This window comes from Vulpes lagopus, chromosome 8 (assembly GCF_018345385.1).
Source record: "Vulpes lagopus strain Blue_001 chromosome 8, ASM1834538v1, whole genome shotgun sequence".
Classification (NCBI taxonomy): domain Eukaryota; kingdom Metazoa; phylum Chordata; class Mammalia; order Carnivora; family Canidae; genus Vulpes; species Vulpes lagopus.
In genome coordinates this window covers 111,579,968-111,601,505 of record NC_054831.1, presented here as the reverse complement: position 1 = coordinate 111,601,505, position 21,538 = coordinate 111,579,968, and the positions used below count along the sequence as shown (strand labels likewise).

The window sequence follows — 21,538 nt, the reverse complement described above, 5'->3', positions numbered from 1 at the left end:
GCCCCGCCCCGCCCCCGCCCGCGCTCCCGCACCGCCCCCGCCCGCGGCCCCGCCCCCGCCCGCGGCCCCGCACCGCCTCCGCGCGCCGCTGGGTGGCGCCTGCGCTCCAGCGGCGCCTCTCGGGCGCGGAGGGGGGGCCCGCGGCGGGGCCGGCGGCGGGCGGGCCCGAGCCCCAGGATTCCGGGGACTGGAGCGCAGCGCCGGCGGCCAAGGTAGGACCCCCGAGCCTCGGGCGTTTCCCCCGGGCCCCCGCGGCCGGGGCGGGCAGCGCGGCGGGGAGGACCCGACACGTCGGAGCGGCCGCACGTGCCTCGCCTGAAGGGACCCGGCGGGAGCGCAGCTCGCCGGCCCGCGGGTCGCCCCAGCCCGAGCCTCTGCAAAGCCCGCCCGAGGCCCCGCTCGGCGAGTCCTCAAAGGAGAGAGTTCCCGGTGCCCGGAGCCACGGTGGCTTTGCAGCTGAGCGCGGATCCGATCCAGAGCACCGTCCTCAAACTTGGCTGCACGTTGGGATCTCTTGGGGAGCATGAAAGGACGCTGGTGCCCCGTTCCACCGCCACCCTCCCCACCCCGGAGACGAGTGTAAGCGGTCTGGGTTGCAGCCTGAGCATCTGGACCTTTACAGGCTTCCCAGGAGATTGCAACTGGCAGCTAAGTTTGAGGTCCCTTGATGTAAGGTTGGAGAAAACCCCGAGGACGTGTGTCACAGCGCCGCCGAATGCGGATTCTTCTCCCCCCACCCCCACCTCCCCCTCCTCCTCCTCCCTCCTGCTTTTGAAGCAGGAAGTATCTCCGCCTTTGAGCTGTCAAACCCAAGATAACAACCAACACCTCCCCTCCAATAGGGCTGGTTCTGAAAGGGTTAAACTCAGCAGCGGGCAGGGGATGGGAAGAGGCTGATGTGGAATGTGAGAGAAGACTCCTGAGCTGCCCTTCTCACTTTGGTAAATGCAGCTGAGGAGGCAGAGTAAGCTCCCCTATAACTAGTAAAAATGATCCCGTGTATTCTCATGAAACAGCAGAGTCGTTACCAGCATGGGCTTGGAGTCCCCAGAGCCCCCTCAAGAGCTCACGGTATCACTTCTGGTCTCAGTTTCCCCATCTGCAAAATGGGCACGATGGTATAAACCTCCTAGAGTTATTGTGGGAATTATTAACAATTAAGGTCATGTTTCCTGCAGGTACACCTGCACCAGGTGCTGTGCTCAATGCTTTCTGTGCATTGTCACATTTGACTCCTCATTATGGCCCACAGGATAGTACCATAATGACCCCATATGATGTTTGAAAAACTGGGCCTCAGAAAGGCCAAGGGGCTTGCTCAGGGCTATATGATTAAGAAGAGGCAGATCCCAGGCAATCTGACTCTAGGACCCATGTGCAAAAGCAATCTGCTGTTTCCCTCATGTTGAGAATGGAGAGAGAACACTTAGCACAAGGCAGGTCATGGCGCATTTTCCATAAACAATGGCTATCATTACTGCCAACAAGGCACTTTCACTGAATTGACTCATTTGTTCGTTCATGGCATATTCATTATTAAGAGCCTACTGTGTGCCACGCAGTTTCCCAGATGTAGACATAAAATGGTGAGTAAGACAGAGGTTAGCCAGCTCTTGGTGAATTCACACTCTGGTGAATGAGAGAAATGAGAACAAATACAGCGGATCCTCATTTTTTGCAGATTCTGTAGTCATGAGTTCTACTCTGTACAATTTATTTGTGACCCTAAAATCAATATAGACAGCGCTTTCGTGGTCATGCATGGACATGGGCAGAGTGCCCAAAAATTGGAGCTGACAAACATGCACATTCCCAGCTGAGGTCAACACAAGGCAACACTCTGCTTTCTGGTGTTAGCTCTCATATTGTAAATGGGTGTCCTTTTTGTGATCTATTTCGTGCGATGTTTTCTGCATTTTTTGTGCTTTTTTTTTTTTGATGATGATTTTCAACTTCTCTGTTGAAAATCGCCCCGAAGCATCGTGCTCAAGTGCTGACTAGTGCTCCTAAGCATAAGAAGGTTGTGATGTGCCTTACAGAGAAAATATGTATAAGATAAGCTTTGTTCAGGCATGAATTGTAATGGTTTTGGCTGTGAGTTCAATAAGAATGAATCAACAATATATATTAAATTAGGTGTCTTTAAACAGAAACACACATAAAACAAGGTTAGGTATTGATCTGTTGATGAAAATGTGACGAAAGTCTCCCAGAAACCTAACTTTAGGTTTTTTTCCCTAGGTGCAATGGTTTGGTATTTGCTAATTCCATATTCACGGCAACTTCTTGGAATATAGCTGCTGCAAATAATGAGAATCAACTGTAATTAGACATTACCACCTGTACAATGAAAGAATCAAGGTGGAGAGGCATACAGAAGGGGCCTGCCTTAGATTGGGTGTCAGAAAGGTTAGAAGCAGAACAGGCACCCAGTGGGATAAGGAAAGAGTGTTTCAAGCAGAGAAAGTAATATATGCAAAGGCCAGGAGGTCACCAAGAGCTTGGCAAGGTCAGGAAACTCAAGGAGAGCCAGTGTGCAGGGAACGTGGTGGGCAAAGAGAGCAGAAGTGCAATAATAACAATAATAACAGAGGCTGGGGCCAGGTGGCAGTGTGTTTTGTGGGCAGCTCTCATTTCATCCGATTAGCACAGTAATCCTGGCAGGCTTGGAGAGGATGGTTTCCACCTCCTGCGGAAGATGAAATTGATGCCTTATGTAGTTAAACATATTGTCCAAAAGTACGCCACTGGTAAGCAGTACCGACCTCTAGTACCTCCCTCTTAATCTGATGCTGAACAGACGTTTGAGTATTGATCAGAGATCTTAGGTCACTAATCCTGGGCTAGAGATTTGGTTTGGTCTGGGGAGGAATCAGTAACTACGTGGCTACAGAAGCCATCAAGCATGGATGAAACAACTTGGGACGGTGTGCAGAATGTGGAGAAGAAAAGTCCTCATGCGTATTAAAAATAAAAATATTCCTGGTATAAAACCATTTAATGCCTCCGTGAAAGACTCCCAGTTGCTTGTAGGGGCAGGGGGAGTAGTGAGGGTGGGCCCAAAGATGTAGAAAAAGGAAATGTGAAGGTCTGATCCAAACTATCCCTGAGGGACACCTGGGTGGCTCAGTGGTTGAGCATCTGCCTTTGGCTCAGATCGTGATCCCGGGGTCCTGGGATCAAGTCCCGCATTGGGTTACGTGCATGGAGCCTGCTTCTCCCTCTGCCTGTGTCTCTGCCTCTCTGTGTCTCTCATGAATAAATAAATAAAATCTTAAAAAAAAAAAAAACTACCCCTGAAATACTAGGTCTGGCACTGGGTCTCCCCATCCATGGGACAGCAAGGTCTCAATCTGTCTCTTGTCCCTGCAGGACGATGATCTTAAGTAGGGGTCAGCAAACTTTTTTCTGTAAAGGGCCAGATAGGAAATATTTTGAGCTTTGTGGACCATACAGTTTCAGTTGGCATCTACTCACCTCTGTGGTTGTAGAGTAAAAGCAGCTTTAGAAGGTATGGAAATGAGTTGTGTTCCAATAAAACTTTATTTACGGACACTGAAATTTGGATTTCATATGATTTTAATGGGTCACAAAATCTTCTTTTGATTTTTTAAAACTATTTATAAATGTGGGGTGCCTGAGTGGCTCAGTCCATTAGGAGTCAGCCTTCGGCTCAGGTCATGATCCTGGGTCCTGGGATAGAGCCCCATGTTGGGTTCTTTGCTCAGCAGGGAGCCTGCTTCTCCCTTGCCATCTGACTGCCTTTCTGCCTGCTTGTGTGCTCTCTCTCTCTCTCTCTCTCTCTTCTGTCAAAAAAATAAATAAAATCTTTAAAAATAATAATTTAATTTAATTTAATTTAATTTAATTTAATTTAATTTAATTTAAAATGTTTTTGTAGGGATGCCTGGGTGGCTCCACGGTTGAGCATCTGCCTTTGGCTCAGGGTGTGAACCCGGAGTACCGGGATCGAGTCCCACATCGGGCTCCCTACAGGGAGCCTGCTTCTCCCTCTGCCTATGTCCCTGCCTCTGTCTCTCTGTGTCTCTCATGAATAAATAAATAAAATCTTCAAAAAAAACTGCTTTAAGAGCAAGTTTTTGTAAATGTATCAGCCATTCTTCGCTCAGGCAGTGGGTCAGTGGGCTATAGTTTGCCGACCCTTTATCTAGAATCATGGGACCTCAGTGACATAAGAATACTAAATGTCCATCTAGTTAAATCTTTACCTGACCAATGAATCCCCATCAACTATTCTCTGCTATTTCTTGAGTTCCCATCAATAACATGGAACTTACTCACTGGGCACCTCATTCCGTTGCTAGAAGTTTGAACTATGTCATAGTTGGGGTTTCCCCAAAAACAGATCATGAGACAATGTGAGTGCCAGGACATTATTGGGGAAGTGATCCCAGAAAGTGCAGTGAGAGTGAGGTGGACCTGGGGAAGGGAAGGAAAACCAAAGAAGGATGTGTTGATAAGTGAGTTAGCACCCCGAGCAACGGCTCAGTCTCACTGGGGAATACTTGGAGAGATTGTGTGTCTCATAAAGAGGCAAGGAAGCTGGGGTGTTTCCCTCCCTCCTCAAAGCCTCCCCACTTCCGCGCACTCTATCTGGGGGTATAGGTCTCACAGCCAGAAAATACATTCAGGCGGGAAGAAGAGGTGGCAGGTCCAACTGTCCACAGGTGGCCTCCAGGGAGTGGTCACCAGCATGGGTGTGCTACAAAGTGTTTCTGCTTTGGGTTTTTTTTAAGTGTGTGTTGCCTATCACTGGGGACCTAGGGAGATGATTTAGTGTGGAATGGAGTCATGGAGCTAAAGAACCTGAAGTCTCAGACTAGGATAGGTATTCCCTTTGTAAACTGCCTCTCTGATCCTGCCCTGCTGCTGGGGCTCCCCAGTCCAGGAGCTGCCGGCCACACCGGCCTTGTACTTTGTTGAACTTGCCAGCGTCTCTTCGGACTACAGTCAACAGAAGAAGTCTTAGTGAAGGACTAGACTGGCCCGTCTCGGTTTTTCATGGAAAAGACAGCAGCCGTCAAATTCAGGACATTGAACAGGCAAGCATGGTCAGCTTAAATTTAGAATGTTGTTTTGTGTATTTCTGCAGTTTCCACCTATACCTGGCAAGTGTCTGGCTCCGCATTTACAGTAGCAATATGAAGTTTTCTTTAAAATACATTTAAGGAGTGCCTGGGTGGCTCAGTCAGTGAGGCATCTGCCTCCTGCTCAGGTCATGATCCTGGAGTCCTAGGATTAAGCCCCACATCCTTGGGGCTCCCTGCTCTGCAGGGTGTCTGCTTCTCCCTCGCCCTCTGCCCCTCCCCCCACTCATGCTCAAGCTTGCGCTCTCTATCTCTCTCTCTCTCAAATAAATAAATAAAATCTGTGGGACGCCTGGGTGGCTCAGCGGTTGAATGTCTGCCTTTCACTCAGGGTGTGATCTCAGGGTCCTGGGATCAAGTCTCACATCGGGCTCCCTGGAGGGAGCCTGCTTCTCCCTCTGCCTGTGTCTCTGCCTCTCTCTGTGTGTCTCTCATGAATAAATAAATAAATCTTTAAAAAAATAAAGTAAAAAGGGGGTCAGCAACCCGCGGGCTGTGGGGGGGGGGCCGGGAGGAGAAGCAAAAAAAAAGAAAAGAAATAAAAATAAATAAAGTAAAATACATTTACATAATGTATCTACTTAAAGAAAAATATGAAAAATAGCATAGGTAGAATGAGAATATGATAAAAATGATAGTGGCACTTATTGAGCACTTACTATGTGCTGGATGTTATTCTAAGCCCCTATATGCATAATTTAATTACTCCTAACCACAGTTGCAAGAGTTAAGCATAGGTACTATTATTAGCTGAGAAAACAGGCATAGGGGAGTGAAGAAACTTGCCCAAAGTTATATAGCCAGTAAATGACAACTGGAAAGTAAATCCAGGTTGTCCTGCTCCACAGTTTATGTTCTTTTTCTTTTTCTTTAAAGATTTTACTTATTTATTTGAGGGAGAGAGAGAGCAGGAGCAGGGGGAATGGCAGAGAAAGAGGGAGAAGCAGACTCCCTACTGAGCAGCGAGGAGCTGGACTGGATCCCAGGACCCTGAGATCATGACCTGAGCTGAAGGCAGATGCTTCACCGACTAAGCCACCCAGGCGCCCTACAGTTTGTGTTCTTAATTTCAGGATGACACTGCTTCTCACAAGTTTGACAAAAGAAAAAAAATGAAGCTATTATTTAACTTACTGATGGTAGAGGAAGCCTACTGTAAGAGGTTCCTCTTTCTCATCCAGCTGAAATCTGTCTCCCTAAATCTGCTGCCCTTTGGTTGTCATACTTTCTTCTGGAGCCTCAGAGAACAAATCTGTCCCCTTTCTGTTCCTACAGTCCCTTCAGATATTTGATGACAGGGAACCTGCTGGCCCTCCCGGATCTTCCCAGTTCTAGATTAAACATTGCCAGTTCCTTCTGCTTATATGCTATCCTGTGTTCTTGGCATCTTCACCCAAGCACAGGGCCTCTTTCTTCCTTATTCTTTTGTATCACACAGAAGCATTTATAGCCAATTCTGGGCTCAAAGTGGATGCCTGTAGTTGGGGTGATTGAGGAGGCAGAGAGCAGCTAACCAGTGATGCCCAGAGGGAGACTGTCACTGAGAGAGAGTCCCCTCACCCCCAAGCTAGCATCACAAGGGACTGGATGCTGGTCATGCTCATTCTTTGCAGGCTAGAGATGGAGCTTCCCTGGTGCATATGGAGCTAATCAGGCTGAAAGGACAGACTAGCCAAATTTACAGGAGCCTGGTAAGGAAGCCAGACCACAAATATATTAAATCACAATGGGACAAGCACTTCGAGGCAGCCTGAAAACTTGATGTCAGCCTGGGAAGCCCACATGGGAAGCCATGTTCCAGGTAGAAGTTTGGTATTCATGGGACCAGACAAGGTGTGCAAGGTGAATGATTTTAATAGCCAGGACAGCCTAAGATCCTTGTATCCTCTGAGGGATACAAGAGTCCACAGTGGCAGTTCTGCTGACCTAGATCCCCATCCCTGTTCTCATGGTAGACACGACTCAAATCAGTGACCAAAACTTTGCCTCCCTGGACCAACCTTAAGATCCTTATCAAGAGGGTATTCCAGGATAAGATCCTCATCAAGAGGGCATCCCTGGCCAGCCTCTGAGCTGTCTGTAATGCTCAAGAGTTTCCAGAAATCCCACTGCTCTGGACAATGGGAAATAAGACTCTCAGAGACTTCTCTTTCGTACAATTTTTGCTGAGCTCCTCACACTTCACCATCTCTGTCTAGCTAATATTCCTGCATCTTATGTTAATACAATTGACCTTTTTTTTTTTTTTTTTTTTTTTTTTACTCCTTCTTATTGTCAGGTCTTGATTTGATTTCCAGGCCCTACTCTTCCTGCTTTGTCCAGAGGCACATCCTGTCCTGTCTTAAGAACTTCTGCAGATCAGTAATTACAGTTATTGTATGTGTGGATTCTGCTGATATACTCTCCCCAGATTTGGGGGTGACTTGCTGTGTACCTTCCAGTAATAACTTCTTGCAACTGAGAAAAAGTGGTTTTCTGGGATGCTGAGCTCCATTACAGAATTGACAGGATCCCAGTTACTACTGTTATCACTCGTCCGTGCCTGGGGTCTGGGGTGAGAAGGGTCCTGGAAAGGAAGCATAGGGCAGTCAATGATCAAAAGATCATTGAGTTTGCTGTTATGAGCATTGATTATACTTCTCTGAGTGTTGAGAGACTATTATTTTGAAGCAAACCAACTTTTTGCCAGCTTTTAAAAATGTACGTTTTTCTCAAAATACATATGGAGAATCTGTGGCACCTGGGGACACTATGGGAGGCCTTCTTGACATCTTCCGAGGGAAAGTGGGCCCTGCCCTCAGGGGCTGCCAGGCTGCTCAGTCTGAGAGGGGAGACCCAGTTCTCATACTAGGAAGGCTGCCAGTCTGATGAGAGAGGTGCTATTCCCTAGCCTCAGGGAGTCCAATGGAAGAGAGGCTTACCATATCCTTGGTGTGAACTATTTCCCCACCCCTGAAGACATCACTGATATCTGAGGCTTGTCTTCAGTCCATTAACAGGCAGGGAGTGGGCCTGCTTCATTTACCACTCAGATACACTTGTGCAGAGGCATAGCAGAGGGTCAGGGCTTCTGAGGGTTAACTTGGGGATTTCTTTTTAATAGACCTTTTTTTTTTTAGGCCAGTAGAGATTTACAGAGAAATCAATGATAGTATAGAGAGTTCCCATATACCCCACACCCAGCTTCCCCTATTATTTTTTTAAAGATTTTATTTATTTATTTATTTATTTATTTATTTATTTATTTATTTATTTATGAGAGAGAGAGAAATCATACGGGGGAGGGGCAGAGGGAGAGGGAGAAGCAGGCTCCCCTGCTGAGCAGGGAGCCTGACTGAGGTGGGGCTCCATCCAGGACCTGAGATCAGGATCTGAGTTAAAGGCAGACGTTTAACCCACTGAACCACCCAGGGACCTCCAGCTCCCCCTATTGTTAAGATTAACAAATGTACTGTGGTACATTTGTTACAATCAATGAACCAATATTAATACATTCTTAGTAACTAAAGTAACTTAGTAACTCCATAGTTTATTGAGATTATTCTTAGTGTTTACCTAATGTCCTTTCTCAATTCTAAGACATCCGCTAGTATCTGGTATCTCATTTCTTTGTCACATCATCTTAGGTTCCTACTGGCTACAACATTGTCTCAGATTTTCCTTGTTTTTGATGACTTTCACAGGTTTGAGGGGTACTGGTCAGGTATATAGTAGAATATCCCTCTCATGAAATCTATCTGATATTTTTCTCAGGATTAGAATGGGGGTATGGGTTTTGGAGAGGAAGGCCCCACAGTGGTAAAATGCCATTTTTGTCATGTCCAGGCAAGCACCCCTCACGTCAGTACCACCTACCACTGTTGATCCTGAGCTCAATCACCTGACTAAGGTGGCATTTGTCAGGTGTCTCCACTGTCAAGTTTCTCTCTCTCCCCCCTCTCCATATGGTTCCATACTGTTCTCTTGGAAGGCAGTCATAACGTGCAGCTCATCCTTGAGGGACTGGGGGGTTCTCTTCTCCCTTCTTCAGAGCAGTGTATCTACATCATTTATTTGGAATTCTTCTGCACAGGTGATTTGGCTCTTCCCTCCCATTTATTCATTTCTCATTTTATTTATAAAGGTGTGGACTCAGGGGTTTTATTTTATTTTTTATTTTATTTTTATTTTTTAAAATTTTATTATTTTATTTGAGAGAGAGAGAGAGAACAAGCAAGGCAAGCAGCAGAGGGAGAAGGAAAACCGGGCTCCCCACTGAGCAGAGAGCCCAACACAAGGCTTGGTCCCAGGACCCTGAGATCATGATCTGAGCCAAAGGCAGATGCTTAACCAGCTGAGCCACCTGGGTGCCTGGGTTTTATTTTATACTCTTCATAATAATTATACTTTGTAATCCAATACTTCCTAGTCTTGTTGCTCAGATTCTTCTGTCTTTGGCCACTGAGAATGGAATTTATGTTTTTAAACTAGCTCCTGTGGCATTCTTTCTGCGTATTAGAGTTTGAGACCCACGTAGGTCTGGGTTCACAGCCCGAGCTCCACTACTTACTGGCCTTGTGTGTGGTCTTGGCAAGGCGCTGCACCACTGGGACCTCCGTTTTCTCTGCTGAAACTGGAGCTAATGTTGTTACCTACCACTTAGGGTTATTGAGTGAGATGTACAGAGGAAGTCCTCTGTACACAGACATTGTCATTATTGTTAGTTTGGCATTCAAATTCCTTCTGGATCTCCTCCAAGAGGTTACAAACCAAGGCCAGCTAGGCCTTTCCAATACTTACCTTCCAATGTGACAGGCTTGTGCGGCACATGTTCCTGTACCTTCTCCCCCGGTCACCTCCTCTTCCTGGCCAACCCACATTCTCTCCCAGCCCCTGTCTCTCAGTCACCCCACACTCCAGCCAAACAGACAACCCATCTAAAGTGTCCTCTGCCAGTTCACACAGACACATATCCTCATTCCTTCAAAGTCCCCTGAAACACCACTTCCTCTGTGATACCACCTGACAGCCAAACAAGAAGTCCCCTCTCTTCCTGCCAACTGCCAGAGTGCCTGCTGTGCCCACTCTTGCCTTACAGCCTTTATCACTTTAGACCCTGCACCGGAGCAAGGGGACTGTCCTTCCTGAACAGTCCTCATCTCTATTCAATCTTGCCATCCCACCTGCACACAAGGGGCTCCCCACACCAGCTGGTGGTCTTGTTTGCCTGTGGTAAGTTTTGACAAGACAACGGGAGTAGGGGAAAGGACATATCCTGGGTGCTGACTGTGTTTAACTGGACAGACAGCTGGTGAGGGCTGAACTCAGAGGTCGAGAGTCTGACCCTGGGTCACATATGTAGATGTGTATATAAACATGCTCTTCATATCATAGCAGGGAAGGGGGGTTAATATATATGTTAATTATGGGAAAATATACATGACATAACAGAGTGGTGACTCAGGGGGACCAGCCGCCAGCAGCTGGGCACCCTCCAAACCTTGGAACTGGAACCCCATGCGGGAAAGCTGGATTCTTCCGCCTTACACATCAACACCGGGCCACCTGCTGGCTGGCCGAGAGTGACCTTCCAAATTCCTGAGCTTCAGCAATACGGGCTCTTAAATAAAACCCTTTTGGCGTAAAAAAAAAAAAAAAAAAAAAAAGACCATTTTAACCATTTTAAAATGTACAGTCCAGTGACATTAAATATGTTTACATGGCTGTAAAACCAATATTCACCACCACTCATTTCTAGAACTTTTTCATCTTCCTAAACTCATGAAATATGGGTTTCACTGTTTGATTAATTTTTTAAAAATATTTTATTTATATTCATGAGAGACATAGAGACAGAGAGAGGCAGAGACATAGGCAGAGGAAGAAGCAGGCTCCATGCAGGGAGCCCGATGTGCAACTCGATCCCGAGACCCCAGGACCACACCCTGAGCTGAAGGCAGATGCTTAACCACTGAGCCACCCAGGCGTCCCACTGTTTGATTAATTTTAATCTCCTCCCTGTTGCCTCCTTCCTCCAGCCTCGGACAACCATCTTTCTACTTTCTGTCTCTACAATTTTGACTACTCTAAGTTCCCTGAACACGTGATATTGTGCAACATTTGTCCTCTTGTGATAGGCTTGTTTCACTTTGTATGATGTAGCAGGTGTCAGAATGTCCTTTTTAAAACAGAATAGTATTTTATTGTATGCATACATGGCGTTTGGTTTTATCCACTCATCTGTCCATGGACACTTGGGTTGCTTCCAAATTTTGACCATTATGAATAATACTGCCATGAACATGAATGTACAAATATCCCTGCTCTCAGTTCTTTTGGGTGTGTATCCAAAGTGAAATTGCTGGATCATAGGGTAATACTATTATTTTATTTTGGGGAGAATTGCCATACCATTTCTATAGTGTCTGTACCATTTTACATTCCCACCAGCAATGCACAAAGGTTTCTATTTCTCCATGTCCTTGTCAACATTTGTTATTTTCTGGGTTTTTTTTTTATAACAGGCATTCCAATAGGATCTCACTGTGGTTTTAATTTGCATTTTCCTGATGACTAGTGGTGTTGAGCATCTATTCTTGTACTTTTTGGCTATTTACATATCTTCTTTGGAGAAAGGTCTATTAAGTCCTTCGCTCATTTTTGAATCAGGTTGAATTTTGTGTTTTTGCTTTTGCTTGTTTGCTGTTGAGTTACAGACATTCTTTATATATTCTGGATATTCATCCCTTATCAGATATACGATTTGCAAGTATTTTCTCCCATCCTGTCTTTTCACTCTGTTGATGGTGTCCTTTGATACAGAAAAGTTTTTAATTTTGATGAAGTTTAATTTGTCTATTTTTTCTTTTGTTGTCTGTGCTTTTGGTGTTACTCCAAGAAATTGTTGTCAAATCCAATGTCATGAGGGGTTTCATCTATGTTTTCTCATAGGAGTTTATAGTTTCAGAAATTATGTTTAGGTCTTTGATCCATTTTAAGTAATTTTTGTATGTGTTTATAAAGTAAGTATCCAGTTTCATTCTTTTGTATGTAGATATCTAGTTCTCCCAACACCATTTGTTGAAAAGACTGTTCTTTCCTCATTGAATATTTTTGATCCCCTGTTGAAGATCATTCAACCATATTGTGAGGGTTGATTTCTAGGCTCTGTATTCTATTCTGTTGGTCTAAATGTCTGTTTGTATACCAGTAGCACACTGTTTTCATTACTATACCTTTGTCATAAAATCAAAAAGTATGAGTGCTCCTGCTTTGTTTTTCTTTCTCCAAATCATTTTGGCTATTTGGGGTTTCTCAAGATTCCATATATTTTAGTATGGATTTTTCTATTTCTAAAAAAAAACTGGCATTTTTTTTTAGAAATTACATAGAATCTATAGATCACTTTGAGTAGTATTAACATCCTAGTGTTAAGCTTCCATATCTATGAACATGGGATGTCTTTCCATTTATTTGTATCTTCTTTAATATCTCTCAGCAACATTCTGCAGTTTTCTATGTACAAGTCTTTCACTTCCTTGGTTAAATTTATTCCCGAGCATTTTATTCTTTGATGCTTGCTTCTACTTTTTGAGGATCTTGATATATTGAAAAATGAAGAAATACAAAACAAGATGCTAGAATGGTGCTCAACTTAAACTATATAATCCTCTTCATGTTTCTCAGGGGTGACATATATAGACAGTAGTAGAATTATATAGTGTCAAAGTGTAACTTTGAGTCCTTTCATCAGTGTGAGATCCCCCTGTCCACTCACCCCCACCATGATGGGAGGAAATGGGCTGGACGGTTCCTCTTCCTGGGATAGGATTGGGAATAGCATTATATTCCTCCAGGTGGGTCCTGCTGAGGGATCCAGCAAAGGCCCAAAGTCACCATAAGCCTAATCAAAGCATCTCCCCAGCATGTGTTGCTGAGAATATTCAAACCCCTTCGAAGCCTCATTCCAGAAGACCTCCAAGCCCCTAAGTCATGCAGGCTTTCTGCCTGGAACCGAAACAGTCACCCAGAAATGCAGATAAAATAGAACAACCAGCTTGCCCACCCCCACAGTCTTACCAACCCTGCGGGGATTTTGTTAGCTGTGTTTCTGGCCCACATCAGTTTCAGTTTGAGGAGTTTTGTGAGGACAAAAGGTGAAGGAGCACAGAGTGTGAGGGCTAGGCCCTGCTCAAGCATTTCCTTACCCCCTGGAAGTCTTTGAAATAGCAAGCCTCTTCTCCTCTGTCATTCAACTGTCTTAGGGCTTTCTTGACCTCAGAGTCTCCGGTAAAACTCTGTTCTTTCTCAGGCAGTGATTTATTTTGCTTCTTGGTTTTGTTTTGTTTTAGTTTTTGTGCCTTTGGGGATGCACAAGCAACACACACACACACACACACACACACACACGCATGCACCATTCTCTGTCACTCCACATGTCTGCAGAACTCCTAGGCTGCAGGGTCTGGAGACAGAGTCCTCCTCCTCCTCCTCCTCCTCCTCCTCCTCCTCCTCCTCCTCCCTGCTAAAGTCTGTTGTTGTCTTATCCCCAGCCGGAAGCCCCTCTGTCACAGGGCCAGGTTCCTGGCCACTTGTTCTACTCCAGCTGCTGCTCCTGCAGGCTCTAGCCAACTCCTATTTCCATAGCAACTGAAACTCATTTTTCCATCCCTGCAGTTCCACTTTGGAAAGGAAACCCATAATAGTCTTTTAAAAGAAAAAAAAAATTGAGCTACATCTGGCATAATCAACTTGGACTCTACAGAATTCCTAGCTCCCCCAACTCCCTGGTCCCCTAAAGACCCTCCCTTACTTCCCTCCATCAGCCTCCACCCCTCTGGCTCCCCAGGGCTCCTGAATCAAAAGCAAGTCCAAGGAGAAGTCTGTGTAGGTCCTTTCTGTCTTTAAATTAATGCAAGATGACTTTATGCGTTGGCAACCCAAAAAGAGGAGGTTAGAGGCTATATTCCAAAGCATCAGGTGATATTAACCTGCATCACCAGGGATGCCTGTTTATTTACCTTCCCCTTGGCTGGAGGGGGTCAGAGATTGCCTGAATATGTCATGTCATCTCTAAAGATGAAATTCCTACTCTCCAACTCAGGCAGCATGTCTCCAGATTGTTTGAGCAAGATTTAATGCCTATACTCACAGTGTGGTGGTTTGGCACACATTACACAGACAGGAACCTAGGAATATGGTGTGAAGGGGGTATCTCCTCTCTCCTATCCCCAAAAAGACTTCCCTTATTGACCTAGTCCATCTTTGATTCCTAAAATTCCACCATTGGCGTGCATACCATTGGGCTCACACTCTGTTTTCTATTAAAAATGTAAAGTGCATGTTAAGTTGTTGTCAGCTCAGATACTTCCACCCCCAGCACTATACCTTGCACATAGTAAGTGCTTAATTAACATTCACTGGATTGAATTAATGTTTTAGCATACAGTGGTTCAATAGACAACTTTCTAATCTGACATCTGGCCAGAAGCACTTCTGGAATTGAACTCTGGATAGGCACATTTTGGCAAGAAGGGATTTTTTTTTTTTTATTAACCAGTTTTCCCACAACACCCTACCATCCACTACCATCGGGATGGATAACTGAGAGTCACATGCAAAGTGCATAGGAATCAGTTTCTAGAATAGCCTTTCATTCTTAAGGTTGCTCAGAAAACAACGTGTGCTGGGAAAATAAGGAATATCATTAAACACCTCCAAGGGAGAGATGCTGTTTGTCTAAATATGGGTCTTTATCTCTAAAACATGCTACCCCCACTGGCTCCTGCTGCCCATGTGAGTTGGGCTTTTTGAGTCACTGGTGATGTGTTTTCGAACACAGCGTGGGGGAAGAGCCCCCATGGGCTGTTGAGCTCTGGCTATGAAAAATACAAGCTGCGTTTGACTGAATGACAAAAAGAAATCTGTTGAGCCAGGAAGCGTAGTAAATACCGTGACTCTCTGCAAATGTGCACAGCCCAAACAGCTTTTTCCAGTCTGGAAAAATGAAGAGATTTGTCTGTGTAAAACCAGCCAACTCTCTGCCCCTCCTCCCTTTCCACTGCTCCACCCCCACCTCCTGGCAAGGCCTCCCACCCTGCCCCAGACATTCAGTCATCTGCTTTCATCCTTTGTGACTTGCTTTGCCCCAGGAAATAACATTGCCCAGGCTCTGGGGAGATACACCAGCCTCTCCCAAGCATCTTTGAGAGATGTCTGTCTGGTTGGGTTTTGCCAGTCATTTCTGACCTTGGCCAGATGTGGCTCACAGCAGAACTGTCCAGGAGGCAATAGGTCTGGTGTCTCCTCTTCCTGTGCTTTATATTCCCTCTCCCAATTTCCCCTTGCTTTTCCTTTGAAAGAACCTTTATCCCATCCCAACTTCCAGGAGACGGTGTTTAGAGGGAACACTTGCAAAAAGTGAGGGTTTAAAAGCACTCTCTTTAGGCTAGTACAGAGGGTGGAGGTAGAATGGGAAAATTTTCAGTGACTCCAAGACAACCAAAACCAGGACAACCATTTGTGGGTATGGTTTCTATATGGGAGGGACTTCCAGAGAAAATCTGGGCTGCATCTTGCCTTGAAGATACATTTGCATGGCAACTATGCTGTGTTTTCTCTGATGGTATGTTTGCAGGTGGAGTGCAGGGATGGGGAGAAGGCAGGTGGGGCTGATGCTGAGAAAGACTGTGGGGCTGTAAACACTCACCCACGGGTGCACTGCCCCGGAGACCACATATCCAACCTGCAGTTCAGTGTATTGGATAGGACACTGGGATTGGAATCAGAGCAATGGATTTGAACCTTGGCTTCTATGAATAGGGAGTATCTGTCATTCATTTCCATATCCACAGCACCTAGCACAAGCCTGACAACAGCAGGTGCCCTGTTAATGTTTGTGGCGTCAGTGAGTGAATGAATGAGCCAATAACCTTGGATACTTTTCCACTGTGAGCCTCAGTTTCTTGCTCTCTAATTAAAAAATAATATAAAAAATCTAACAATTACTCTACCTAGCCTAATAGGTCGGGGGGGGGGGGGGAGAGAGAGAACAAAAGTTGAACATTTTTTATTCTCTGTAAAGTGGAATTCCAAAGTCAGTTTGGCCTCAGGTTCTATGCCTTACCTTTAGTGTATATAGGTCCTTTATCAGGAGGAAGGGCTGTACTCTAGAGGTTCCCCCCAAACACTTCTCCATCCTATCATCTGAGTACCTTGAGGACAGGAGGGCATTTTGGGTGCTTTTAGCAAAGCAGTTTAAATCTGACAACAATGACTTTTAAGGTTCTCAAGTCTTGGTTTATAGCCACTGCTACATCAGTCCTATACTGGTCTCAGAATTTCCATGAAACCGTCCCCAAGAAGGCCCATGCCTGAGCTCAAACAGCAGATTTGCACCAGCAGGTGCTGGGGGAAAATCTGCCCCTGGATCTTTGTCCATGCTGGTTCCTTTGCCTGCAGCACCCGCCTTCCCTTGCCCTGGTCCAGCACCAACTGGACCTTCACATCCCAGCTTAGATCTCATTTCTTCCAGAATGCATTCCCTGACTTGTCCTCTCTGTCATTCAAGCTTAGCCTCTTCAGAAATGCCCTCTCCAGGTTCACTTGAGCTGTCCAAGTGCTTGCCCACTGAAGCACAATCTCCCTTTCACCTGTCTGCCTCCCTCTTAACCAGTGGGCCCCCTGAGGACTGGGACCAGGTCTCTCTTGTTCATTGTGGTAATCTCAGTGCCAAACCCCAGAAAGGTGCTCTGTAGATGAATGTTAATGAAATGAATAGCCACAGTGTGTTGAAGGAGATGGGAGACAGAGACCCGAGTCATGCAGATTTTCCTAGGAGGGTATTCCCCTGCCGCATAGAAACACTTCTTCCTACCAAAATGGCTTGCATACAAACTAAGTATGTGAATCTGTACACACCCAGAGAGATGCATGCACACACCCTGCTGCAGGCAGTCACTTGTGCAGAGCACTTTCCCTTGCTCTGAAATGTCTCTTTGCTGTCCTGTCCCACCCCTCTTCCTCACTCCCTATGTGTAAGGAATTGCAGGAATAAAAGAATTTAAGTGGCCAAGTAAAGGTAATGCCAGGGAAAGAGATTTGATTATCATGCCTTGACCTATCATCTTTCCTCATCTCTCTCTCCCTCTCTCTTCCTCTCTCCCTTGCATTATAGATTACACCCCACTGTAAAGCAATTCTACTTATCTCTCTTATGTTATAATTCAGGAAGACATCTAAACTTAAAAAAAAAAAAAAAGCTGAGTACATGGTTCCCCTAGCTCTTTGGAATCCTGCCAAATAAATGTATCTTTAGGCAAATAGCTTTCAACTCTGTGCCTCAGTTTCCCTCTTATCTCTCCCCGGAGATGAGGACCAGAAGCTATCCTTCAAACACAGTATGTTTCTTGGGGAAAAAGAGCTCCTGAAGTCCCCAGAGTCACTGGTCATGATTTTGTCAAGTACGAGAGAAAGGAAGGGGTTATTTGATTCTTCAACAGGCAAGTGAATTATAAGTTGTTTTAAAAGTTGACTCCAATTTGGTCAGAGGTGGAGGTAGTGGCATGCCTTACCCAAAGAGAGAGGTCTGGACTGCCACATGACCTGGCCTTGGAGAGGAGGAGAATGTCTGAAGCAGGTGGGAGGGTTGCTGGGAGGGACCCAGCTGGCCACAGATGCAGCGTGATAAAATGACAGAAGTCTGAAAGTGTCTCGTGAGCCCCGGGAACAGCAAGCAGCCCTACATCCTATGTGTGCCAGCCAAGGCCCTTGGCCATGTGGCTTCATCTGACGGCCCTTGGCCATGTGGCTTCATCTGACCTCCTCTGGCCTCTTCCCAATGCTGTCTGCCCTGCGGCAGATGTAGAGGATCCGCTTCCTAGGTCAGGGTGGCAAGTGGAGTGTTGAGGTGAATTCAGACGGCTAAACATTTATTTGGCTGAAACTGTCAGCCTTAACAAAATTTTTCATTTAAATCCATTGTTAAGCTGGGAGACTTCATGTCAAATCCCAATCTCCACGTCCTTGAGAACCTGGAAGATCTGGCAACCCAGGGCTCACCTTCTTGAACAGCAATAACCAGCTAGAGGTGAGTAGCTGCAGCCCTTTCCAGGGAGGACTTGCTGTCTCCAGTCCCCACTGCCACTACCCACTGCTCCTCCTGGCTGAGCAGGGTCAGCTGCCTTTATCACCTTATCCCACAGGCTGTTTATGTTACCTGATGGGCAGCCGAAGGCACTTGATGGTGTGTGACCTCTGCCTGGGTGAGGACCTTGTGTCCCCTAGGCCCTTGCTGATGCATGGAACTGGCTGACCTTCCTGGGCCCGGTTGATGTTGATGTGCACGGTTTCAGGGCTGAGGGTTGGGCTTTTTCTGCCCAGAAGGGGTAAGGTGCCATTATTGTGAGGAAATACAAGGCCATGGGCTAAGGAGCAGGCCAGGACCTGTTCCTCCCTTCCCAGATAACACACTCCCACTTCAGCAGTAACCTTCTGGGAATTGTGCCTGCTTGTGACTTTTCTTGTCTCTATTCTATCAGTGACTTTCAAAAAGGACATTTCAGCCAGCTAAAGGGAGCAGATGGCACTGTATCAGGCCTCCTGCAGGCTGACTATTGGTGGGGGGGGAATCAGGGTTTTCCTGTGATTAGTTCTTGTACCTGGTAAGCTTTGATCTCTCAGGCTGTTGAGGTGTGTTCTCCCAAGGAAGGAATCAGGCCATGCTTAACCTTGATCACCGAAATCACTGTTCTCCTTGCCCTTCTTTTATAAACAAGGAAATTGGAACAGAGCTAAGAGAGGCTTTTTTCATACACTTTAGGAAAGAATGAGCAATGGAAAAAGGAAATTGAGAGCTTTGGGGAGTTTATAGGAGAGGAGCATTTGAGTTTGAAATCGGAGCTGGGAATCCATATGTTTGGAGGAAAGAAAAGAAAAGAACAGCCACACGCACCGAGCTTCAAGGGGAAGTGCGGAAACAGTTATGGGAAAGGGGGCAGGGAAGCCCACGTGGGTCTCCTTTTATCAACCCCAGATGCTCAGGCAGCAGTCCTCAGGATGCCCGTGAAAGGGTCCAGAGCCTGCTGTGTTAGACTCGGTGCTTTCTTAACTGCCAAGGAGCATGTGAATTCAGTGGCAGGGAGCTTTCTCCTGTGTGCTCCACGACTCCCTGAGGCCCCATGGGGGTCTGCACCACACCCATGGTACAGAGCCCAGGCTACCTCTAGAGCTGGAAGTGGACAGCACTGGTTCACTGGGCACCCATCCCCGCCTACCCACCCCCATCAAGCAGGGGCCGCCCAGCCTGCCTCTGTTGACCCATGCCCCTGACTAACCCGGGTCCAGCTTGCTATTCCACCTGCACAAATGACTTAGCCTCTCCAGCCTCAGTCTTACCATCTTTAAAATGGGGGGGGGGCATCGTTGGTGAGGTGCCTAATGAGATATGTGTAAAGGGTTCTAGAAAGAGTAAAGCACAAAACGTTTTGTCGGCTATTCATTATACTTTAAAAATTACTGTGGAAATTTCAAACATATGTGCAGGTAGACAAGATAAACCCTCCTACATCCATAACCTAGCTTCAGGAATGATTGACTCATGGCCAATCTTAATTCTTCTTTATCATCCACTTTCCCCATCCCCGTGTTATGCTGAAGCAAATATAGGAGGGGTCTGGGAGGTATTTTATTATTTCATCTCATTATCAGATGTGTATCGCTGACTTGATCCTTCAACAGTTGAAACTTACCCACTCCTGAGATGTCCCTTTCTGCACCTTTCCCCCCTTTCAGCGTGCCACATCTACCATCCCCACCAGGCACCAAAACCTCTCAAAGCCATTATTCCTACAACAGTCATGACTGATCCTCATCACAGCTCAGGTTGTAAGCCCTGGGAGGCCTGGGATGTATTTGCATTTTCCCAGACTGTAGTATCTTCAGAAGAAAGGGTGGAACTCTAAAAGGGGGACACTGAAGCATCAGTAATCGAACACCTCCTCTTATTGGTACTTTTCTTTCAAGGAAGGAGTACATGGGGCAGAGAACACCAGTGGAATTATGGTGTTCAGCCATTGGCTGCAGGATTATCGGGGCTCTCCTCTCCCAGCAGAAGCCCTGTTGCTACTGAAGTATATGATGCAGCAGTGAGACTCATTCCTTCTCAAATCCTGATGGAATAGATAGAGTGCAGGTTCCAGAGACCCGGAGACCTGGTTCAAATTCAAGATTAAATTAGATAATGCTGTATCCATTAGGACTGTCTTGGTAACAAGGGACAGAAAGTCCAACCCAAGGTGCCTTTGGAAAAAAAAAAAAGGAATATGGGGGCTTACCTTAAATCAAAATGTCCAGGAGGTGGTACTAGGGATGTGCATCCAACTTCCAACCTGTGTGTGGTGTGTGTGTTTATGGTTGGGGGAGGGGGAGGTAGTCCCACCACCAAGGAATTCTCCAAGACACCAGCATCCTACAATTCAACTCAATTCTAACATTATTTCACTTGGAGGTAGTGTCAGATGCGTCAGATTAAAGGCTCAATCTTATAAGACTGCCCCCTACCCCTACACTTCAGAGGCCACTCACAAGTCCAGGTAGTCACCTGTGCTTCTGACCGATCAGCTATAAATTGGAGGTCCCCACAACCCCCTCCTTGGGTTTGATTAATTTGTTGCAGCAGTTCTCAAAACTCAGAGAAAATAAATCATTCACTTACTAGATTACAGGTTTATTATAAAAGGTTATAACTCAGGAATAGCCAGATAGAAGTGACCCCATAGAGCAAGATACTAGAAAGGGCACAGAGCTTTCATGCTCTCTCCAAACACATCAGATTTCCACATGTTCACCACTATGGAAGCTTTCCAAACCCAGTTCTTTTGGGTTTTTATGAAGGCTTCATTACATAGGCACAATTGATTAAATTGTCCGTTGTTGATTGATTCAACGTTCAGCCTCCAGCCCTGTAACTTCCCTGCAGGTCAGGGGATTGGAATTGAAAATTTTAACGTTCCAATCACAAGATTGGTTCTGTTGGCAACTAGCCTCCTTTTTTAGGTGCTTTCCAAAAATCACTCATTAACAGAACAGAAGACACTAACCACCACCACCCCCATCATTACAGGAGATTCTAAAGGTTTTTAGGAGTTGTAAACCAGAAGCTATGGTGGTCAAGCACCAAATATATACTTCTTACTATAAATCATAACATCACAGGTGGACATGGCTTGGTATTTGGGATTCAACTGTCAAAATCAGGACTTGGTTTCACTCTACCTCTTGGCTCCAGATTTGTTTCAACTTTAGTTTGGGGTTAATGTGGTAACAAGACAGCAGCATTCTTCCAGGATCTCCATGGAGAATCTCCTTCCCAAAAGTTCTAGCAGAAGTCTCATTGACCTTGATTGGGTCACATGACCATCCCTGCAAGTAATCACTGTGGTCTAGGAGAGTGA

General features: G+C 45.9%; 1 protein-coding gene across 2 annotated transcripts in view; it reads left to right on the top strand.

Moving 5' to 3' along the window:
* The first annotated feature begins 99 nt into the window (after window positions 1-99).
* Window positions 100-21,538, top strand: part of CHD9 (chromodomain helicase DNA binding protein 9) — a 222,428-nt gene continuing 200,989 nt past the window's right edge. The window contains exon 1 of one of the 2 annotated variants that reach the window (XM_041766070.1): window positions 100-212. The gene's annotated coding sequence lies outside the window, so the exon portion shown is untranslated. Of the gene's footprint in view, window positions 213-17,746; window positions 18,175-21,538 lie in introns of those variants that run through there. The other variant, XM_041766071.1, reaches the window with a different exon arrangement.